The sequence below is a fragment of the Benincasa hispida genome, chromosome 11, assembly GCF_009727055.1.
Source record: "Benincasa hispida cultivar B227 chromosome 11, ASM972705v1, whole genome shotgun sequence".
In the NCBI taxonomy this organism is placed as follows: domain Eukaryota; kingdom Viridiplantae; phylum Streptophyta; class Magnoliopsida; order Cucurbitales; family Cucurbitaceae; genus Benincasa; species Benincasa hispida.
In genome coordinates this window covers 77,794,104-77,809,899 of record NC_052359.1, presented here as the reverse complement: position 1 = coordinate 77,809,899, position 15,796 = coordinate 77,794,104, and the positions used below count along the sequence as shown (strand labels likewise).

The following is a 15,796-nucleotide window of genomic DNA, read 5'->3' as shown; positions in this document are numbered from 1 at the left end:
TATGTGCCAATGTTGTCCCCTTGTTGTTTTGGACCTGATATCAACATTGATAGCATCATGTACTTTCTTTTCATACACAACCATGGTGGAAGATTATAAATAACCACCACTAGGCCAACAACTATATTTAGAACTCATTTCACCATGTGGATTTACTCCATCGGCTGACAATGCTAAACGAAGATTCCTAGGTTCAGAACCGAAGTCTAACCATTTATAGTCTACTAACTTCCAAGCCAGAGAGTCTATTGGATGTCGTAACTTACCATCTACAATTCTTTCATCAACATGTCAAGTTAAGTTTTTAGCACAATCAATACTTCTAAAAAGCCTTTTGAATCGTGGAATAGGTGGAAAGTACCATATCACTTTTGAAGGTATTTGTTTTTTCCTTCATTTGCATCCTTCCCATTTTTCCACCTTGATTCACCACATTCAGAACAATCAATTGCATCTGCATGTTCTTTTCTATACAAACAACAATCATTAAGGCATGCATGAATCTTTTCATATTCCATTCCTAATGCACCTAAAGTTTTTTTTGCTTCATACATTGAATTTGGGAGCTCATTGCTAGTGATAAAATTTCCTTTAAGGTTTTGATTAGTTCTGAAAACTAGTATTACTCCATCCATATCTAACTTTAAATTATACAATTTGACTAATGTAGACAACGTAGTGTATTTTTTGCACCCTTCGTATAGTGGTTTTTTTAACATCATTAAGCAACTTCTCAAATCCATTTGGGTCTTTTGAATATTCCTCGTGAGCAACTTCAACCATTTCTTTTAAACTTCCAACATCAGTCTCTCCATACATATGAGTGTCAAGCTTAGAAGATTCTCCACAACATGATGAGTTAGGAAGTTTTTCCCCATGCCAAAAACCAAATTTTATAACTTTCATCAATCCCATTAACATATAAATTATCCTTAATATCCTTCTTATTATGCTTTTCACAATTCCCACGTTTCAAACAAGGACAACGAATATAGGAGCTATTTGTATTAGAAAATCCAAATTTTATGAGGTTTTTCACACCCAATTCATAATCTTTGGATAATCTACTCTTGTGCATCCATGATTTATCCATGATTGTAAATCTAGTAAGAAAAGATGATAAATAATAATCAACTTCAAAAAATGAGTTGTGGAAAACAAACAAGTTCCCAATACATACAACTTGTCATTTCTAGCTTTACAACATTATAACCTTAAGAAAGTAAGACAAATCAGAGAACCTCAAGGCGAATCAGACAACAAAGATAAATACATTAAAAAAATTGAACCTAAGGTGTAATCGAACCTCAAAAAATTGAACCCAAGGTGTGCATGTGCTCTAATGTATTAAACATATATTAATTCCAATAACTAAAAATTGAACCCAAGTTGGCAAACCATTACTTAGTTCATAAAGCCCTAACAAATTAGACACATTGACATATCTAACTCTGGCAAACATTTAATTAAAGAAAAGTGGCAAGTTCTTGCAAGTTCTCTAAAATTAAACCCTAACTTTGGCAAAGCATTGAATTAAAGTAGCAATCCCAACTTTGGCAAGTTATCTAAAATTCAATCTCATTCAAGAACAATATGAAACAAGAGTTTATTATGAGATTCAAGAATATACATGAGAGATTAAACCCTAACTTTGAAAGTTCAAGCTTCAAACAAAAAAAAAAAAATCAAGCCAATTTGAAAGTTCAGTTCTCAAAACAAAAACAAGAAATCAAGACCCTAACTTTGAAAATTCATTGTCTCAAACAAGAAAAATCAAAACCCTACTTTGAAACTTCTCAAACCAAGAAAATCAAACCCTAACTTTGAAACTTCATGCCTCAAACCAAGAAACTTCATGACTCCAAATCAAACTTCAATCACACAGATAAGCTCCAAACATATTTTGAACACAAAAGAAATGTTTAAAAAGCATACTTTAATCACAAAACAAGCACCAAATCAAACTTAATCACTCAATAATTGGAATTGCTCGTTCTTTTGAATATCCTGAAGTTGAAAAAATTACTCCTAAAAAACTTGAAGTAATGGATGAATTCATCAAAGACAAATTTGCCTTAGCTCAATGCCAAACAGAAAGAGAAAAAAATCAACTTCAATTGGAAATAACAGAGGAAGTAAAAAAAGAAGAAGAAGAAATATAAGATATGAATTCAATTAGAGAAAGAAAGAGAGAAAAAGGCTTATAATTGAAAAATCAATAGGAGAATGGTGAGTCATTTTTCCCTCTTCAATGAGGGATACGAGCAAGTAATCTCTTCGAGCAAGGAATTAGAGCGGTAATTGGTGTTCTGTCGAGACAAAAGCTAGTAAATAGTGACAACGATGATGGCGAAAATGCTAAGGCTGGCAAATGATTTGATGATAGAAAGGAAATAGAGGACATATACATCATAAAGCCTTGTAACGCCATTAAGATCTCAATTCTCAGGTCTGGTTCGTTGTAGGGAGCAACGACGGAGGAAAATAAAGGAAATAGCCTTGTTGGAATCCTACGTTGATGAATCGAGGGGCAAAATCGGTTGCAAATGACAAAAAATTTGAGTGAAAATCCTACAATAGTAATTTGAAACGTAGATGTTTTTTGATTCCTTGGAAGATCACTATTCCCTTTCCCCCAAATCCAAAAAGATGTTGGATTTATCGTGACGACGTTGGATCTACTTCGACTGCGGTAAAAGAGGGCTTCGACGGTGTTGAAATGTTGCTTAGACGATGTTGCTATGAAGGCGTTGAACAAAGAGGAGTGAAAGTTCCTGATGTATGGGAGCTAAACAATGATGGAAATCAGAGATGAAGGCGCGTAGGAGATATGTGTGAGAAGAAGGGAAAATTTGTACGGATGACCCATTTTTTTGGGTGCAAAATGTCAAATGACCCATTTTTAAAAAAATAATGTCAATTGACCATCTGTTGACATCATCATCATACCAAATTACATAAATTGCCCTTACCTCTTCGTCTTCTTAACTTTTTACTGAAAACCAACCAAAACTAAAAACTCTTCATTCAAATTTCCCAAGGCTAACGACTTTGTATCGCTCATAAACTATAAACTCTTTAGAATCCATCATTTTGGCTTGCAAACGATTTCACTGTCACCGATAAATCAAATTTGATCGGTAAATCTTTCAATTTGTGCCTGAAAATGTCTTAAACTTATCGGTAATGGGGCTTTGTAGGTTGTTCTGGGTTTAGAAATACTGTGAACCTATGGTCTTTTTTTTTTTTTTTTTTCGATGTGTTCTGTGGTTGAAGATGAGTAGAAAAAGTTTGTGACTGAGATAAGTGAGAGTGAAATCGGTAGAGCGATACTAGAGAGAGCGACACTAGAAAGGGTGGGTCGTTCTGGGGTTTAGAAATATTGTAAACCTATGGTTTTTTGTTTTTGTTTTTTTGGTTTTCGATGTATTATGTGGTTGAAGACGAGTAAAAATAGAGAATGTGAGCGAGATAAGTGAGAGCTACTAGAGAGAGCGACACCAGAGAGAGTGATACCGGAGAGAACGACACCAGAGAGAGCAATATTGGAGAGAATGATGCTAGCGAGAGTGATGCCAACGAGAGTAAAGCCAGCGAGAGCAATACCAGCGAGATTTAAATAGTTTTTTTACAATTTTTTTCTAAAGAAGTTTATTGATTGAATCTTTATTTCATGAAGGAGTGATTTAAGATGGCAACACGTTTGAGAATACCCATAGCCGACCAATTTCCCGGTCAAGTAATGAGCTTGGTCCATATTACTAATGCAAACAAGATTGTGAAGGAGAAGCTTACCCCAAGGTAGTTAGACATGTTCAAGAGAACAATTTTTGGGCGATTTGTAGACGTTGACTTGGTGTTTAATAGCCTAATTATCCATCATATGTTGCTGAGAGAAGTGAAGAGGACGAGATCTGACTTAATGCAATTCTTTATTTATGGAAAGGTCGTCACTTCTTCGAAGGATGGTTTTTTGTTGATGACTGGTTTGTGGTGATCCCCAACACGAGTTAATCATAATGAGCAGTCCTCGTATGAACTTGCAGTCAAGTATTTTAGTAATCAAGTGATGAAGGACACCTTGCATGTCCGTCTACTTGAAGAGTTAGAGTTTGAAAATGATGAGGATGTTGTGAAGATCACAGTAGTTTACTATACTGAGGTTACAATGATGGGAAAGAACAAACAGAAAAATGAAGTGGACCTCAAATGTTTTAAGGACGTTCAAAACTTAAAGTACTACAACAGTCTTTATTAGGGTACCATTATTTGGGAGGAGACACTGGATGCCCTAAAGACTACATTGAATGATAAGAGTAGTCTATACAAGACGAAGGTGAAAGGAAATAAAAATTACGTTGTAAAGTACTCTTTGCGTGGATTTCCACAAGTGTTTGATAACGGGTAGAAATGCACGTTATTACAGCGCAAATAAGTAAAACAATGAGGGAATGCGACGGTAAAAATATACAAAATCGTGTCCAAAAGCATTAAATTGAGAATATTGCGATCACATGTGCCTATCGCATAAAAGCAGCTAATTTATTTATTTTGTGCAGGAAAAATGCATTGGCGCAAGTAAAATTGCGATCCAAGGAACTCGACGTCTGCGTGCATTGAAAGATTGCGACCACAAAGTCATGCGATCATATGCGCCTGCGAGAAGTTACTCAAGAAGGTGGCCACATAAAAACGACGCATTAAGGTGAAAGCTTAATAAATCATGATGGGACGAAAAGCTGATGATGGTCGAATCCGAATTTAGTTGACAAGCCGTTAACGACACAACTGTAGCAAGTACACTCAACTTTTCGTGACCATTAATCAACGCATCAAAGCACAAAGATTTAATGACCGCCCATCATTGCAATCATGAGAGAGAAAAGCTTCTTCACCTTGAGCTCTATAAATACCAAAGGCCATCATCGATAGAGAAGTTCGCCATATAGAAGATAGAACATACATAAAATAAGATAGTCGTTAGTCGTAGTTTTTCTTATACTTAGAAGGCGGATACGAGCAAAGAGAAGAAGACGCGATAGAATCATTCTTGGACAGCTCGAAAGACCGTCAGGAGCGCTACAAACGGAGAGAGGCCAAACATGTGTTGAAAGCAAGAATATTCATCTGGGCAGAATTGAAGTGAAAAGATAGTGTAAAAGGCCACGAGATGCAAGACGTTGCTACCAGCGTCTTATCTCTACATTCTTATTGTTAATCTGTATTCTGCATCTAATTTATAAACAATGGAAATTTCATTTCAACTTATGTTCAATCTCTCCTTACTTCGCATGAGTAGCTAAATTCCCGAATGGGTTGAAAAGTACTTGTTGGGAATGTCCTAGAACTTGTAGTTCGTGTTAAACATTCTATTTTATCAATAACAATGGACTTGTTGATTTTCCATCTTATTATGAAATCCAATAACACATCCTTGGCTATAGCTGAATGATGTAACTTATGTAGTGACATAAACAGGATCAAGTTGACAGTATATAGCCTAAATGGTCTAATAAGTATATGGATGAAATTAGATATCTCATCCTGGTAACACTATTGGATGTGATCCACTCTATAGTTGTTTACAAGAAGTTGTAAGGTACTACAAAACGATGTGATCCACAAATCGTTCATGTTGAGACATGAGAGTGGGGCATCCTATGTAATGAGTTTGCATATAGACTGGACCCACGAAAATAGTCACTTTTCTTTAAATTAATAAAACGATCCGAATTACTGTTAAAACTGACTATTTCATTTATTATATAACCTAGGTTAACTCGATCTTAATCTTGAGCTAGCTATGAACTCCTGTTTGTTTGGGATTATCCTTCGATCTACAAACGGTGAGAGTAGTCCAACAACACTGTTCAATAAGCTTACCATTTTGGGGATAAGACCGGATGAATAGCTGGGGGCATAGCCTTGCAAGATGGAATTCACTCCTACCCTATTTAGGGTTAGCAGATAGGTTATTCTCTTAAGTATTGACTCCAGGTCTCGAACAATCGGGGCCCCGCCTTCTCATGATAGAGAAAGAATTTGATTCATAGAGATTATGAATCAGAATTGTTCATTAGAGGATCAGTAGGAACTTAAGAACAAGATGTAGTCACAGGGGTAAAACAGAATTTTTGACCTAGCTGTGATTACGAACAACCTGTGAAGGATCGACTTAGTGATTATGGTTATTAAGTGGACATAATATATCTTCAGTGAGGAGTGTAGTGTCCCATTAGTTAACGAATGAGGGTTAGATCGGACTAATGAGTTTAGCCAATTAATCTCGAATCATTGGATCCCATGATCTGTAGGTCCGCGAGGTCCCCCTACTAGCTCGTAAATGGATAAGCTTTAGGGTAGCTTGAGAGATTAATTTGAAACGTTCAAATTAAATGGAACAAGAGAATAAATATTTAAATATGATTTAAATATATAAAGATGATTATTGTGCAAAAATTAATTTAATATTTGATATTAAATTAATTATTATTTTAAATTAATTTGTGAAATTAATTTATGAAAATCAAATTTTGAATTAAAATGATTTAATATCATCTTTTGTTTTAAAAAGAAAATCATTTTGCAGGTTGCACAAAAATGAAAAATGGGTATTTTCCATTACCATCATCTTTATGCTCACACAAAATGCATTATCTTCTTAACCTTGATTCTCCAAGCATGAGCTGCAAGCCATGCACTCCATCACTTTACATGTTCATCTATTATATATTAAGTAGAATGGAGTTATTGGAGATGGAGATAATTACAGATTTTCCAGAGAAATTTTTTAGAAGAAGAAACTGTCTTCTTTAGTTATGTTGCTGTGAGTTTTTCTGGTTTCTTCACATCTTCAAGCTATTCTCTAGTCCTACAACTCTGCCTAAAGCTCCAAGAGCATAGTAGGGAAGGCTTTGAGGTGGTTCACGTTGATAACAAGAGTAGACAGCAGCTGAACAGGCGTTATCTTGAGGAGTTCATTAGAGGTATGTTCAGAAAACCCATTTTTGAGAAGAGTATGGTTTAATTTTTGCTAAAATTAGTGAATTAGAAAGCTTATGGATCCTTGATACTTTCGCTACATGTTGTTATACTCTTTCAGTACTTAGCTAGCATGACCTAAGATCTTCACTTCATGCGATCATCTTATCTTATGTATGCGTCATTCACCTTTTAGAGATACTTGATAGAGTAGTCTAAAGAAAGAATCTAGACTTGAGAGATTCAGATTAGAATCTAGGCTTGAGAGAGTCAGATTAGAACTGCATAAGCAAGAGATAGAAACTTAGACATAAGCTCTGTTTGCTATTACGTATCGTATTCACCCTAGAAATAGGATATGATAGTATGCGGTCACCTTATGTATGTGTGCATCGCTCATCATCGCATAGAAAAGAATAGAGGCTTAGACATAAGTCCTATCGACATTATCGTATACATCGCATGTGTCCTAGAAATAGAAATTATGGCATTTGCATTGAAAATTGACATGCTGTTGTGTAAGTGTAGCATGATCGCATAACTTGAACGCAATCTTAGGAAGTGTTAGCTAAATCCCTTCTCAACCCGTTTATCGCATACTCATTGTAATTCTCGATTTCATCAACTCTTTATTTGAACCTACCGCATAGGATTTTTACTTAAACAAAACACCAACCAACTTATTTGTTTTTTCCACCGCAAAGGAATCAAATTTTACTGTCGCGTAGTAACTCAGTAGTCCTTGTGTTCGACCCTAGATTTACCAGGAAACCTAGTGAGATTTATACTTGGGTTTTACTAGGAAAACTTGCATGTGAAATGCATAACTCATCACTGCAAACATACATCATAATCGCATCACATTTAGAACACATCAAGTTTTTGGCGTTATTGTCGGGGACTACGACAGTACATATTGCGCTAATAGTAACTTTGTGATTTTCTTTGCAGTTTTCGACCTCTGTGCACTGCCATTCCTTTGGTAAGGGAAGAAGCAGGTGTCGTATGAGCGAAGGACATGTTCCTGAGCCCAACTACGACCCAGAGATTGAAAGAACGTTCAGAAGAAGACGAAGAAACAACCGCCGACAACAACAAGAGAGAAATCCCAATATGGCAGAACAACTGGAAGACAGAGCAGCAAACGCGAACAACATCATGGAAAACCCCATTCTTCTAGCTAACGACCACAGTAGACCCATTCGGGACTATGCGTCGCCCAACCTCTATAATTTCTCCCCAGAAATCATGAAGTCAGCTCTGGACGGGTCGAGGTTTGAGATGAAACCGGTTATGTTGTAGATGATTCAGACGGCCAGACAGTTTGGTGGAAGGCGTGGCGAGGATCCGCATGCCCATCTCCGGAGTTTCATTGAAGTCTACAATACTTGTATGTTCCCAAACATCTCAGTTGAAGAAGTTCGACTAACGTTGTTCCCATTTTCACTATGCGACCAAGCATGGAAATGGGCTTATTCTCTCGAACCAGAGGAGATAACCTCGTGGGAACAAGTATTAGAGAAGTTCATGAAGAAATCTTCCTCTCTACCGAGAACGCAAGAAGAAGGAAGTTGATTACAAATTTTGAATAGGAAATTGATGAATCGCTCAGTGATGCCTGGGCGAGGTTTAAGAGACTGATGCAAGATTGTCCGTACAATGGTTTACCTAAATGTCTCCAGATGGAGATATTTTATCACGGTTTGAACCCTGCATCGCAGACAGCTGCCAATGCAGTAACAGTTGGAGGTCTACTTGACAAAACATAGATGAGGCTAAAAATATTCTTGATCGCATATTAAAGAATCACGAAGATTGGAAGGAAAGCGATCAACGACTAAAAATTCGAGAAGGTGATGCAAACAATGGGGCCATTGCATCTCTATTCAGAGCAATTGTCACATACAATGTAGCACATGACATTCCACACAATATCGTTACAGAAATGATGGGTTGGATCTCAGACGAGAATACCGACAACGAGGTTCGAGAGAACTCCTTTAAACCACTTGTCAAGCAATTCTTCAAGGAATTGATTTCCTCGAGTTCGTGGGTCGAATGCGATGTAAGTTTCCTAGTCTTGACTTCTTTACAGTTGGATATCTTGTACTTTTACTAACATAGTAATTTTTTTATGCAGACCATAAATACTTTATTTTATTTTATGAACGAAAAATTTGGTAACTTTTGATATATTTTATTGTGCAGAGTCATTTTACTATGGTATATTTCATTACTTAACTTCTCATTTTATTTGGCAAAGTCACCTTAATGCTCGTGGCAGGGTATTTAAACAAATAAAGAATAAGACACTTCTGGAGGCTGCCCTAGCATGGGAGGATGAAGACACATACAAGGACTACGTCACCAATAAATTCAATGTCAAATGGGCAGATGTGGATTTTGTTTATACGATAATGAATATCAGTGAGCACTGGATAGTCCTTGCAATGGACATTAACAGAGGCCACATATTCATGTTCGATTCACTTCTATCATACACATCAATGACAAAGCTGGTGAATTGGCTAGAGCCACTGACTGTCACAGTACCATCCTTTCTTCACTACTGTATGAAGATTGAGAGAGTGAGATTGAGAGACTATGAAGATTGCTATTATAGAAATACTCAAGCTTGTTACTGTTTTTTGTTTACGAGATGAAAGTATGAAGTATGAAATGTTACAAGTATGAAGTATGAAAAAGTATGAAGTATGTTACAAGTATAACGTATGAAAAACTGATCAATGTTATCAAATGAAATGTTACAAGTTAGTTATAAACTAAATTAGATGAGAGGTGTTTGTGTCACGGTTTCTGGCATTTTCAGCACGTCGCACGGTTGTGAGCGATTCACTACAATTTTGGCGGTTATGCCCATAATTCCCATACCAACCACATTTCATTTGTCTGTGAAATTCTCCTCTGGATGGTATTCTTCTCACTCTCTGTCGCCCGGCTTGTGCCACAAACTTCGGAGAAAGGATAGTCTTTTTTATATATCCAGGAGGTCTCTTCCATTAAGATATATGGCCAAGTGGATTTATAGGCTCCGTATACGTAGTCATTAGGGAGTCCACTGTATAAAATCAACTACAAAGCCTCTGGATGGGTATATTTCGTTCCTTGGCAGCAACAATTGCAGCGAACACGGGATACCAAGTGAGTCGAATTCCTTACACGTGCATTCCTTCGTGTGAAGATTGACATACCGTCCAATCGATTATCTCACATGTGAACCTGATAACAATCAATAGGCTCAACCCGATATCGTTTGCCCTTATCGACCTTACTTGTCAATCAGGTTTCACAATAGTCAGAGTGCAATGTCTTTCGAGATGCCTAGTAATTCCTCCATTCATAGAACCACAATTGAAGCATTCCTCTAACATGTTCAATCAAGCATACTATGGGCAATAGTCGATACTCTTTAGTTAACGAATTGAAATACTATGCACTGTTGGATGTCATGTTATCATATCTTCATTCTATTTGGTAAACCTGTGTCCACCTTTGAAGACCGATGTCTTCCAGATATTTCGTGATAGCATCGTCTTGAAAACTACGGAGTTCGTGCCATTTTGTCTGGAATTCTGTCATGTGAAATACCTTTGTTGCATCTCTAAATATCCCAACAACCGTGCTATCCTTAAAGTTTGTAACAAGATTTGTTCTATGTGTTATGTGCACAATCCATGAAATGTCGTGGGAAAAAAATGCACGAATAGCATTGTTGATAGATACCATCCAATAAGACACAAATATCAAATTATCGGGTTCTCCGATACTACATTTCAAGTTTGACATAAACCATTTCCATGATCGATAAGTTTCATTGTCCACTATTGCATATGCTAGTGGGTATAATTGATTGTTCCCGTCCATAAAAACCGCAACCAACATGGTGCCTTTGTATTTTCCTTTCAAGTGCGACCCATCAACAATTATCACAGGCTGACATCTTGCGAAACATCTAATACAAGGCCCTAATGAAATGCACCTCATCTTCAAGTTCGATTTCAAAGACTGTACCTGGATTCTCTATTTTTAACGCTTCTCCATAAGCATGTAGTATGGAATATGAGTATTCTAGAGTACCTCTAGTGAGATCATACGCGGCTTCCCTTACACACCACACTTTATCATAACTTATGTTCACGCCATAATCTCTCCTCATATCCTCAACAATATGACAAGGTTTATAAATATGTCCTATTCCCGTTAACTTATCTTTAATCAACTGACCAACAACCGTAGCAGTTGCTTGTCTATGGTCGTGATTCAGAATTCCAATGAAACATGTGTGCGAGCTACAGTACTTTGTGATCTTGAATATATCAGACCCTTCCATTTTCACTGCACGAAGGCTCCACTTACATGTCTCCCTAATACATTTGATGGTGAATGGAGATTTGGTTGACTTCCTGGCCCTAAATTCTAAATTTTTGTTGATGGACAGAATAGATAATCTCATTTTCAAGTCCTTTTTGCTCAAAAATAGTTGACCAACTTCAATGTCGTTTGTCCCAGATGAAGAAGTACTAGGCATAATAAACTCTGCTCTATGACTTGAAGACACAAATGGTGGAACCACTGAAGCTGCTGTAGAATAATGCACATCTCCATAATCACGATCCATTTCATTCAATCCTGTTGGTTGCTCATTAACATCCTGAAGGACCACAACTTTGCTCTGGATGACCACAATCCATATAATCAAATCTAGATGGTTTTTCACTACCAACAACTGAAGTACCGCTCAATTCTGAATTCAATCTTACTGGATTAGTGCGGTCATTGTCTAGTGATAATGTTGATGGTACAGTGTTGTTTGACAATGGAATATCATCCTCTTCCTGACGAAACTGATATGATTCCTCGTATTGTCTGTCCACAGTCATATCATCATTACTCACATTTCTAAACCTCATTCTAATATTTTCGTCCTCATTCGATTTCAGCGTTACAGATAACCTTAGTCTACTAAGGTCTTCTTGGAAAAGAAGGAAACGAACATTATCATCATTCGTTATGTATTGTGGAGGGGCTTCATATTCAAGCTTATATTTAACTTTCAGTATAAGATTAAACTCTGAAGAACTGACATTTGTAACCCTGTAAATATGAGATTTAAGTTCTTCATACTTCAATGAAACAGGCACAATGAATCCTGTCAACTGTCCTCCAATATACGAACTTTCATTCTCATCTCAATCACCTCCATATCGAATAAGTAGACACTTTTCTGTCATCCTACAAAGCAAGAGAATATTTGTCATTAAGTTGTACAAGCAATTGAAGTGTACTCTCGTTCTCTCTTAATCTTGCTCTTTTTTAATCTCACTCTCTCTTAATCTCACTCTCTCTCGTAATCCAGCTCCCTCTTAATCTCGCTCTCTCTCTTACTCTTGCTCTCTCTCTTACTCTTGCCCTTTCTCACTCTTGTTCTATCTCTCGCTCTCCTAATACAAAATCTCGTAATGCTACATTTCCAGAAATAACACAGCAAAAATAATTAAACAGACTCAAAATAATGAAACACTTTTCTGAAAAACCTATTCCGTTTTGAAAAAGCCTCGTCTTGAAAATCCTCGTTCGAAAAATCTCCGTTCAACAAAAAACCGTCGAAAACCAGAGAAGTAATCACCGTTAAAATGAAGTTTAGAGTTTAAAGAAATCACCCTTGTATTGTGTTTAGGTATTATTGATTTGAGACTTCTTTCGTAAAAATTGTCAAATCATTCGTACACTGACGAGTAATCACATCAAACCAGGGAATTTCAAGCGAGAGCGAGACTTACCTCGTGAGGCTGGTGCAAGGGAAATTTACGTAATCTGTTATGACGATGATGTCAGCAGAGGGTCAATTAACATTATTTTTAAAAAATGGGTCATTTGTCATTTTGGACCCAAAAAATGGGTCATCCGTATAAATTTCCCAATAAGAAGAGGGATAAACTGCGAGAGATGTGCAAGGGAGAGACTGAAATTGAGAAAGGAAAGAGGGGAAGGTTGAGGGCGACTGAGAGTACAACATATAAGAAAACCCTAATCTTTAAACGAATTTGTTGTAGTGTTATCACTTGACATTTTAAGACTAACAAGAAAAAAGCTTGATCTTGACATTTTTAAATATCAAGTATTGTGTCTGATGGTGTTGACAATCAACAAGCGGAAACAATTAAGATCTTAAGCACACTAACTATATTAATTTTAGATTACAAGTATGCATATTCATAAGAAAAGCAATAGGGTTCCAGAATTACAACCTTTGAGGAACTCTTTAAATCAACAACAAATTCAGTTGAACCTTCTCTCCAAAGGCTTGTAGACCACCATTTGATCTTCCCTACTATTCTCTTGGCCTTTAGATTGGACAGTGAGATCCAAAATAAGAGTAAATTTGAGGGAATTCTATGATAACTTTTTGGTTTTTGGAGTTTGTGAGATGAAGAACTATTCTTCATCAAATTTCAATTTTGCATTCCCATTCTTGAGCTAATTGAAGTTCCTTTTAAACAAATATTACATGCAATCCATATTGCATAACCAAGTGATACCAAAGCCACTAAATTTGAGAGGGATTTAGGTGTTGTACAGTTATCAAACAAGTCAATTTCTTAAAAAATAAGAAATATAAAATAAGGAACGAAAACATTATCAAATGAGCTCTTAATTATTTCGATTTAAGGTATTGCATGGGATAATATATTAGTCGTAAAATTTGAAAGGTAAAAGTAGGTAAAGAAAAAGTTGATTATTCTCTTAAAAAAAAGAAAAAAGAAAAGTGGATAAATAATAATTTTTATTTTTCAGGCTAAGACCGAGCAACACCCCCCAAACAGTACATTAAAAGGTCCTCGTGAATAATGGTAGAGTACAATTTGGAAGGGTCAGTTCCAAATATAAATAACACCAGAAGAAGAAGCCAAAACAGTAAGGAAGTGGGCTACTGTGTTTTCTTCTTTAGAGGTAAAAAGAAAACTAACAACATTCGTAGAGGAAGCAACATCCAAAAATTAATCCAAAATGAAAACTACAATACAATTATTTCTATTGTATTTAAGGAGTGAGACCATAAATGTAATTTTGTATCTAAGTTTTTTTTAGGCTGAGCATGACTTTCATCATGGGAGGTAAAAAACCAACTAAACATTTTCTTTTAAAAAAATAAAAATAAAAACATACTCCTTTTTTATTTTATTATCTTAAAAAACTATTTTTTTTTTACGATTAATTAGATATTAGGCATTTGGTTGTTTAATTTTAAAATTTAAGGACCAATTTGAAATAAATTTTAAACACCATAAACTAAAATATAAATTTGGTTAAAAACAATTTTAGTCTCTAAACTTTCATAGAAATAACAATTGTTCATGAACTTTACTTGGTAACAATTTAATCCCTATATTTTTAAATTTGTAATAATTTAGGTCTCGTTTGGTAATCATTTTATTTTTTATTTTTGTTTTTGAAAATCAAGTCTATGAACATTAAGTTCCACCTCCCAATTTCCTCATTTGATATCTACTTTTCACTAGTGGTTTAAAAAACCAAGCCAAATTTTAAGAACTAAAAAAAGTAGCTTTCAAAAAGTTGTTTTTGTTTTTTGTATTTGGCTAAAACTTCAATCTTGTATTTAAGAAAGTTACAAATCCTTGTAAGAAATGTGTATGAAATAGCTTAATCTACAAAAACAAAAAACCAAATGGTTACGGGGCTTTATTTCTCAAACTTTAATAAATAATAATTCATTTGATATACTTTAAAAATTGTAACAATTTAATCCTTATCATAAAAAAATTGTAAAAATAAAGTTTCAACTTTTGTTAGACCTAGTCTTTATAAATTTGACTTTTGACTAGTTCATTCCATGGGTACAAAATTTCAATAAATCTTAATAATATTTTTTTACAACATTACAAATGGTAAGGTATATGAATCAAATTGTTATTTATTAAAGTCTAAAGACTAAATTGTTACTGTCAAAACGAGGATAGTTGAACTGACATCTGAAATGTATTAACGACTATGAAGTTTGTGGTTCACGAATCCCCTATCTTCTATTGTACTAAGAAGAAAAAACTAAGTCCCCATTTGGTAACCATTTCATTTTTTATTTTTTGTTTTTGAAAATTAAATCTATTTTCTCCTCATTTCATACAATAGTTTAATTTGCATATTCCTAAGTACAATGATTGAATTCTTAACCAAATTTCAAAAACAAAAACAAATTTTTAAAAGCTACATTTTTAATTTCAAAATATGGTTTGATTTTTTAATTAATTGATAAAAGATAGATAACAAGTGAAGAAATTTAAAGGTGGAAATAGTGTCTGTAAGCTTAATTTTCAAAAATAAAAATCTAAAATAAAATGGATCCCAAATGGGATTTAATGAAGAAATTTAGAGATGAAAATATAAATTTAATTTTAAAAAATAATAAATCAAATAATTAAGACCTAAATTGTTACACATGATTCAAAAGCTATGAAGCACAAATACTTCATGTGAGGCAAAGAATCAGTATCAGACACGTATCGGATACCGATACTTCTAGATACTTCCCAGATACGTATCTGACACGCAATTTGGCGTATCTATTTCTACGCGTATTTTTTTAAAAAAAAAAAGAAAAAAGACAAGCAACTCATCTAATCTTTCTCAATCTAAAACTAGACAACCTATTTAAAAAGTTCACTACTCGAGTCCAAAACTAAAAAGAAACAAAAATAAATAACGGACCAAACCCTAGACTATAATCATATAATCTCCATCTTCACATTTGAGTCTCCACAAAGTCTACCAAAATATA

At 35.1% G+C, this 15,796-nt stretch overlaps 1 non-coding gene across 1 annotated transcript; it reads right to left on the bottom strand.

The window, feature by feature from the left end:
- Positions 1–8,540: 8,540 nt before the first annotated feature.
- LOC120092254 lies at positions 8,541–8,647 on the bottom strand. The gene has a single exon (XR_005485964.1). It is a non-coding gene; the product is annotated as a small nucleolar RNA R71 (small nucleolar RNA).
- Positions 8,648–15,796: the final 7,149 nt, after the last annotated feature.